The sequence below is a fragment of the Branchiostoma floridae genome, unplaced genomic scaffold (assembly GCF_000003815.2).
Source record: "Branchiostoma floridae strain S238N-H82 unplaced genomic scaffold, Bfl_VNyyK Sc7u5tJ_618, whole genome shotgun sequence".
NCBI classification, from domain to species: domain Eukaryota; kingdom Metazoa; phylum Chordata; class Leptocardii; order Amphioxiformes; family Branchiostomatidae; genus Branchiostoma; species Branchiostoma floridae.
In genome coordinates this window covers 1-8933 of record NW_023365903.1, presented here as the reverse complement: position 1 = coordinate 8933, position 8933 = coordinate 1, and the positions used below count along the sequence as shown (strand labels likewise).

Genomic DNA, 8933 nt, shown 5'->3' with positions numbered 1-8933 from the left:
ACACTGGGTGTGTCAATAGCCTCGCTCTTTTTAGATAGCAGAATGGTCCGTAAAAAGTTGCCAAATTTCTGTATTCAGAGGTTCGCTGAGCATCAGACTTTTTGTGTACCTTCCTAAATGTCCGATAGTAATTTTACCGTTTTCGGTTTGCTCTCACTCACTCAGCGTACCGAGATATTGGGCGCGAAACTGACCATGAAAGTAGCGTGTTTACTGTTAGCGGCGTCATTTTTAGCCTCCACCAGGCCTTGCTACGGGGGTGCGTGGATCGTACAATTCGGGAAAAAAATCGGGAATTGGCCAAGGGAATCAGTCCACGATTAGATTCACATTTCCCCTCCACGGGCGACTAACCTCTCTGGTATCAAACCCTTGCCTTTGGCAAATTATTCTCCTTATGAAACCAGCGTAGTCAGTCTGGTATTGAGGCTATCCATTTTTTGTTTTGACATACGTCACATGCACGTGCATGGCGACAAGCGACTACTTTCAGCTCTCACTACAGTGCTAAAATCTCTGCATCCCGGAAAGCTTAGGTCTTCAAACGTTTTGTGTACATTCCTAAATGTTTGATAGTGACTCGACTACTTTCGTTAAGCTCGTAGTTATACAGTTTACGAGAAATCGGGCCCCAAAATCGTCCTTGCATTCAGAAGTGTTCACGGCCAAGCCATTTTTGTTGACATACGATTACCAAACTTTTACATTGTATTCAAGTGCTAACATCTCTGTATTCCCCAAAACTACGGTCTTCAAACTTTTTGTGTACATTCCAAAATGTCTGGTAGTCACTCGACTGCCTGTAGTTGTACAATTTACAAGAAATTGTTCCCAAGGTTGGCTAAGATAGCAGACACCACCGGAAGTGCAGGATTTGCAGAATTCCATAGCATGCAATAATGTCATAGAGTTCCGTGTCTTTAAAATTATGCATGAACTGGTGCATAACTGCCACTTCTGTTTTTGTTTGATAGAAAAGAGAAGGACGTGGTCGAGGAAAAGCCAAAGTCAAAAGGTAATTAATTTTTAATTTCATTACTAGTAGAAAAGTGTCCTCATGTGCCTACTTACATGATGTATGTATATTTATTTCTTAAAATGACAACACTGGATTTGTCAAGGGACATGATATGTTTGGTAAGATTACTTGTTCTGGTAAAAAAGATTGACAGAAGTATATGATTTGGGCTAATGGACTAGGCACTGGTATACCTTAAAGTCAAACCAAAACATTTATTGCACTAACAGATTTTGTAGTGCATGCAAAATCTAATCATTATCATGACAAGCTTATAATTGCTTCTTTCCTGGGAGTGACTCTGAAATTAATATAAGAAATGTTCTCTGTTTTGGCATGTAAAAGAATATGTGGCTACTATACTGTATAGTAGCTAGTGTAAATCTATATTTAAAACCTTTCAAATATCCGATTTAAGAATTGTAGTCAGTACAGTAATATATATTGGGTGCAGAAATGTGCTAAGCACTGTTATAAGTGATATATTCTTTTGTAGGCAGCCCAGAAGCCATTCTTGCTTGCTTGCATGCTTGATGGATGTTATATTCAGAAAAGCCATCTTGGAGTTGGGTGATGTTGTAATACTAAGATCATACTAATAGTTCATGTATGGTCGATTTCAGCAAAAGGTTGACATGGAAGAGTCGGTTTTTGCATGGAAAGGGAGATGGAGTTTGTAAATTTCAGCCTCTCTTGTTATTCATGATTGTCATTTTTAACATAGATGCAAATGTGGCCTAGTATTATTTTGTCATCAATGAATATCTTAATCACAAGAACATTGTTGACTTCAGAATATATTCTTTGCAGTTGACCTAAGGCAGCGGTTGGACTACAGTAAGAGGCAAGGAGACTATGTGGTCAAAAACATCTATGAGAAGAAACAGGACTACACTTTCAAAAAGAAAGGTGTTGAAGGCTGTCATACACAGGCGTCGGGAGTTTTGTGGTGGCTAGGTGCTCCAAAAGCCTGACTTTCCAGGCCAGACAATAAAACTGCCATTGCACAGTACCGTTCAAGGTTTACAGGCTAGTAAACGAGTCTCGTTTGGAACTCTACTGTTTTCATGGTCATGTTTTCTCATTTTTGTTATGTTTTTTTAGCATACATGCTTTATATGACAAAACTACATGTAGTTTCTGTTTTGAACGTTTCAAAACTGCTGCTCCTATTTCTCTTAGACACAAGAAATGTGAAAATACAAATATTAATTCATGAACATGCAACTTGAACATGTTGGCAGTAGCCCATATACTTCACGTTAAATCCAGGTAGATCCTGATATACTGATTTTATATGACAGGCAATATTATTTGTAATAAGGACAAGTCCATGTATATCCAGTGGATCATTTATTCATAAATATCCTGCCTACATATGTCAGAAACAAATGCTGTTTACAACAATATATGTGTGTCCACCAAAGTTTTCCCTGCCTATTTTTGAAAATTACACAGAAATGTAATTGTATATTGATTTAATATACATGTCTTTCTTGCTGTATATCTAGTTCAAAGGAATATGAAAATAAGGATACTTAATATGTTCAAGGTTTCTATTTGGCCTGTTGTATAAACCATGAATAGGTAGATAAATTTATACAGGTGAGGTAGATAGATGTCCGCATTTGGTTGAATGCACCTGTTATAGTGCAAATAATGTGGAAACTGTGTAACACTGTTATCAAGATTGTTTTATTTTAGCAGTAAAGCCTCACCCTAATTCTAATTCTAACCCCAAGCTTAACAAGAATGGATAACCCTAACAGTAAAAAGTTAGTAGAATACAGACTTATAGATCACTCTCTGGTTTAACGTCAGATCAATTTAGCAATTGAACATGTGGTGGCGAAATATCTTAACAGGAAAATGTCCTATGTAATTAGTCTCATCTTTAGAGGGATAAGTCTGTCTTATTTTGGTGACTGCACAGGCTGGAACCACGCGCTACACTGATCTCCCAAGATGATTCTTGTGGACCCAGCACGAAAACTGTCTGTACGCTGACAGTTGTAAGATTCTGGGAGAAACAAAAATGCATGTAAATTGTAATGTTATATTTTTTTTGTATTAAAAGATTGCAACAAGTACACTGCTTGCCATTTTGTTTCAATCTGGTTATTTTCAGATCTTGGTATTGCCCTAACAGCCCCCCTACAAACATTTCCAACTTTTCACACTAAATTGGTGGCACAAGTTATCACAAAACTGTCCATTTCTTCACACAAAAAGTACCGGAAACGATGTTTAAGAGTCATTGCAGGAGAAAACCAGGCAGAGGTCGGAAGATGGGGGTCGGCCAAATCAACTCAAATTTTTTATGTGTGAAAGGTATGGGGAACTATGGACAGCCATATGATTAAAACCCTCCAGCTATTTTTCGTTATGGCGTTCTGGGGCCCCCCTCTGAGACCCTCCAAAATCAAACTATTGATGACTGAAAATTACTGAAATTGCGATGCCTATTCTGATACTTCTGATTAAGATATGACAAAAAGTTTTATATTCCCATATTTCATGTCTTCTTAAGTTAACTGACAAAAATTTGAAGATGAAGTATTGAAATTAAGAGGGTGTTACAGGGGGTTACCGGAACCAATAAAAACACGATTTTCAACTCTCTGAATTTCTGTGATATTTAAGGGGCTTGTTCTCCGACAACCAGCAATTTAAATGAATGGTTTTACCTTTACTGTAGAGAGGAATATCTACTAATTGAAAATCAAGCGTCGTCTAATTGGGCCATGTATACCACGAGCCGTGAGCGGGGGGTCTTTATGGGGATTTTCCAGGTTTTTGACTATGTTAAAACAGGTAATAACTGCTCACTATGGGCTAATGGACGGCAACTTTTTGGTGTCCCTGTGTAGGATCATTGCTTAATTGTCAAAAATGCTTCAACTAATTGCAAGTAATTATTGGGGCTCTGTATGGGGGATATAAGACTACTTGAAAATGAATTATGCTGGTTTTACCCACATTTGTTGCTCTGTAAGTGCTCAATATGGGGTAAGTTATGTCATTTATTTGTGTCTCTGTCTTTTTAACCGTCAAAAGAAGCTATAACTAATTACTGCTATTCATTTGGGCTCTGTATGGGGCATATAAGGATATGTGAAATGAAATTAAGCTGCTTTTACACATCTAAGTATCTCTAAGACGTCAATTAGTATAAGTCCCTTACAAAGTGTGCTTTCCCCATGTGATACATAATGAAAAAGGATCTACATGGGGGTTATCAGTATACTCCACATACTATTTACTGCACTGCAGGCCACATGAATGACCGCATACTATGATAGGCAATCTACAACATAGAAACATGACCCTAACAAAGAATTTTAGCTATTACCAAATACGATGTGTAAAAGTATACCAATGGTTTGTTAGTATGCCTGACTGCTCATTTATTCATCACCATAAGGACAGACTAGAAACATTAAGTCTATGAGAAACCTACATTTAGAACCCTATTACAATGGATCATACAGTCTGCAAAATACACAAACGCACTGCTGAAATGCATATTCACAAATGCACACATTCAGTTTTCTTGGACTAGTACAATAAGCTGGATCTGATGTAATTTTTTACCTGCAAAGGGTAAGAGATTACAATTGTGGCTAGGCCTAAAAATTCACATATTTGGAACAGAGTTTCTACACAGTTGTAAAAATCATCTTACAAAACTTTGTCAAATTACAATTAAAATCAACATATCTACATGTGGATAGGATATTCTCTAATGCCTGTATGACTTTCCTTGTCGTAGAACCTGTAATGGGTAGATGGAAATGATCTGTTATGCACTTCAGTTGCTTTAGCTTTATTGATTTGAGACCTTTGGTTTTAGCCAGTTTGCACAAGTTTGTGTCTTCAAACATGACAACATGACTGCAGTCAATACTTAGAATTAAAGTATACACTGTCTTTCGAAGGGCCTGCATGCCACTCGCTTTCCTCATCCATCGCTTCCATGTCAGTGACCACAGATTCTGTGCTTACTTGCTGTCTTTGTGCTGCTGAAAGTCTTGTAAAATAGCTTGTAATCTGCTTGGCTGTGTGCCACTCGCTGGGCTGGAACAACCGCTTGCCATCAGATTCCCTAACGTGCTGTGCACATCTCGTGGGCCACTTGCACAGCACCAGCTTTCTGCCCAGACGTAGCCCCCGATTGAAAATGTCAGTCAGATAGGCCTAAGTTTTCATCTTGTCTGACATCCATTGGCCGCATTTCCTCGTCCGGATTGCCTAGTCTTCATTGACAACTTGGTAGGACGCCCAATCCGGATTCTTCTCCTTGTGACTGTGAGGATAGGCCAGGGCCATGAGTAGGGCTGGATACCGGTACAATACCGGTTTTCCTCATTGCACCGGTCCAGAAAAACCGGACCTGAAAAAAATCGATGGACCGGATGTTGGACCGATTGAAAAATGAACTGATTATATGATCAGGCATCCACACGTTTTCGGGGTTATCGGTCGAGGCCAATAACAAGAGCGAAGCAGAGTACACTCTATAGTAATTTTACCAACTTTTACACTGTCACTCGTACAGAGGTAGTTAGCCTTGTAGGATTTTTAAAACACCAGTGGGAGTCGAATACTACACAATACAGATTTTTTCAGCAAAATGGACCATTGTTTTGCATATCGTCCATTCACAAGTTCTCACATAATGAATCAGGTTCAGGAATGGACCTGGACCTGATCCTCTGGACCTGAGCCGGACCTGGACCTGAATTTTCTGTACTGGTACCCACCCCTAGCCATGAGCAGTCACAGCTTGAGCCCACTGCTTGTTCTGTTGTACAATGTAATAATACTATGTAACGTTGGAATCCCGCTCCAGTTCTTTAAAGTGTTCTCCAACGTCTTCTAGCTTGTTGGCTGAGCTGAAGGCTGTCACACATCCTGGCTCAGGGCAGCAGAACAACGCTGACTTTGACCAACTGCCGATGTTGTGATGTAACTTGTGACTGTGGGGTACCAAACGGTGCTGTGTCAGGGTTGGAAGGTCATGTATCTGTGGCACCGTGGCAAAGTTCACCACTTCTCCAACCCCAACACCAAATTTAAAGGCTCTCCAGACTCGTACTAGTATGTCTCAATCAGTTGCAAACAAGAAATTGTTCTATGACTTGATACCTTCCCATTTTTGCCTTGCACTGCTCTTAGTTTGCTTCACCTGTTTGTGTCACCGCAATTCTACAGTCCTCTATGCCTCCATGGAACTCCGACGCTTCTTTCATGTCTTCAACGGTCAAGACATCATGTTTTTCATTGACGTACCGTCTAATGAGTCTTCATTGATGCTATCTTGCGGTCACAAATGTCCTTGCCTCCTGAGGGTCTGAGAAGTCTAAGCGCAGAACTGATATGCTAGTTTTCTGACCGATCACTGGCAGAGACAACATCAGCAGAGAACAGTGATAGCACCCTTCAATTTCTCAAAAACACTTTTATTAGTAAAAGATTCTCGGACTTGACGGTCTCAAGTACACTTTGCAGAATAGCACAGACAGCTTACCAGTCCTGTCGGCAGTTATTGAAAATGTGGACAAAACACTCCACATCATACTTGCCTTCATCGCCCGTCGTAATTACTGCAGCCATTGGGATCCATAACTCTTTACTATAAAGAACATGGGACTTTTAATTCGATGGCTCTTAATTTATAATTCCCCAACCCACCTATCTCACATGCAAAGTATGCGCAGAAGATTGCTGACCGAGTTCTTCTCGCTTCTGCCAGAGTTCTGATGCAATGACGGTTAGAGTATATCATGTACGTGGAGACCTGATAACCCCCATGCAGAGCCTCTTTTATTAAGTACCACATGGTAAATACGTAATCATTATGATTCTGTAAGTACTATGTACTATTTGAGGACTTACAGAACAACAAATGTGGGTAAAACCAGCATAATTCATTTTCAAGTAGCCTTATGTCCCCCATACAGAGCCCCAATAATTACTTGCAATTAGTTGAAGCATTTTTGACAATTAAGCAATGATCCTACACAGGGACACCAAAAAGTTGCCATCCATTAGCCCATATAGTGAGCAGTTATTACCTGTTTTAACATAGTCAAAAACCTGGAAAATCCCCATAAAGACCCCCCGCTCACGGCTCGTGGTATACATGGCCCAATTAGACGACGCTTGATTTTCAATTAGTAGATATTCCTCTCTATAGTAAAGGTAAAACCATTCATTTGAATTGCTGGTTGTCGGAGAACAAGCCCCTTAAATATCACAGAAATTCAGAGAGTTGAAAATTGTGTTTTCGTTGGTTCTGGTAACCCCCTGTAACACCCTCTTAATTTCAATACTTCATCTTCAAATTTTTGTCAGTAAAACTTAAGAAGACATGAAATATGGGAATATAAAACTTTTTGTCATATCTTAATCAGAAGTATCAGAATAGGCATCGCAATTTCAGTAATTTTCAGTCATCGATAGTTTGATTTTGGAGGGTCTCAGAGGGGGGCCCCAGAACGCCATAACGAAAAATAGCTGGAGGGCTTTAATCATATGGCTGTTCATAGTTCCCCATACCTATCACACATAAAAAGTTTGAGTTGATTTGGCCGACCCCCATCTTCCGACCTCTGCCTGGTTTTGCCTGGTTTTCTCCTGCAATGACTCTTAAAAACTTTTAGGTGCACAACATATCAGGTAATATACTGTAGTGAAAAAAGGTTCCTGAAAATTTTAGTATGATTCATACTTACTAAGTTCAGAATGATGCAGGTAAAATTTGTCTGGTGCAGGTAATTTCCAATGTTACCTGCACCAGTGCAGGTATACAAAAAAAACAGTATTTCGAGTCCTGCTAATAGATTTATATACAGGTCACAAATTCGACCACATGCGGCTATGTTTCCGTAAGCTCACCATCGTGCGACCCCACACACAGATCGTGCAAAATAAATGGAACAGAAACACAAAATCTACATTTACCTATTTCTCAATGGCTCCCTGACATCTTCCAGTCCAAGTCATTTTGTCACTGTAGATAATATAAGTGCAGTTTTCATTGCAGACCTCATGAGACGGGATGGAATTCCTCGTGTAGCTTGACGCATTTCAGCTGGCTACGGCCGCTCCCGACGCCCATACCGCTGCGATCGGGGTTGCTGTGGTCCACGGGATCTGTCAGCTCACGAAGGTCGTGGCAACACATACACTCACACACTGTAGGCTGCAGTTGTAGTCATCGCATCTGCACCATATGCTTCTTGGCGCTAGCATGCATGCAACCCTCCGTCTCGTAATCCCGGCCGTCCCGTGCCGCCCCTGGTTGCGTGGCGGTCCCTGCAGAGGCTTCTGCAGGCTAATTGTTCTCATCGCTACTCTCCGACTCTCCAGAATCACGTTCAGGCTCATATGCGTATGGCATAATGTAGTCTGGGTCGAACTAGTCTGAGCCACGGCCGCCTGAGTCCGCCATGACACTTTGTCGTCTGCTTCGTGTTTTGATCTGTGTGGATGCCCATATTTGGAAAACCCGTGACGTCAGGTCAAAGCCGAGAATTGGAAGCGGTCCCGTATGGGGGTTCATAGGTTTAGAACAGTGTTTGGTCGAAAAGTCAGTCGTGGTGATTTAGTCAAAAGTCGGGTGCATTTGTATTCCGAAGAATGTAATGTATGTGGGAAAAATACCCGTTTCATGAGTGGATCCGGAATCCCCCTTTAAGGTTTAATCGGCGACAACAAAGGAAAGTCATTTTGGACAGTTGCAAATGCATCGTGCACAACTGTAAATTGTGTAAAGCAGCTGCAAAGTGATCAAATACATGCCGTAAGTTGCAAAGAATAACAAAAGACGAGGTGAAGATGAGTTGAGGAAGCTTGCAAAACTGTCTCAGGCATCCATGGTGTGACCAAATTAGGTTAAGGGACAGTGATA

At 40.5% G+C, this 8933-nt stretch overlaps 2 long non-coding RNA genes across 2 annotated transcripts; one reads left to right on the top strand and one right to left on the bottom strand.

The window, feature by feature from the left end:
* The first annotated feature begins 469 nt into the window (after window positions 1-469).
* LOC118408958 lies at window positions 470-2319 on the top strand. The gene is made up of 3 exons (XR_004830379.1): window positions 470-536; window positions 975-1015; window positions 1829-2319. It is a non-coding gene; the product is annotated as an uncharacterized LOC118408958 (long non-coding RNA).
* A 251-nt stretch (window positions 2320-2570) lies between these two features.
* Window positions 2571-8655, bottom strand: LOC118408959. The gene is made up of 2 exons (XR_004830380.1): window positions 7985-8655; window positions 2571-3038 (listed from the first exon to the last, which is right to left on the bottom strand). It is a non-coding gene; the product is annotated as an uncharacterized LOC118408959 (long non-coding RNA).
* Window positions 8656-8933: the final 278 nt, after the last annotated feature.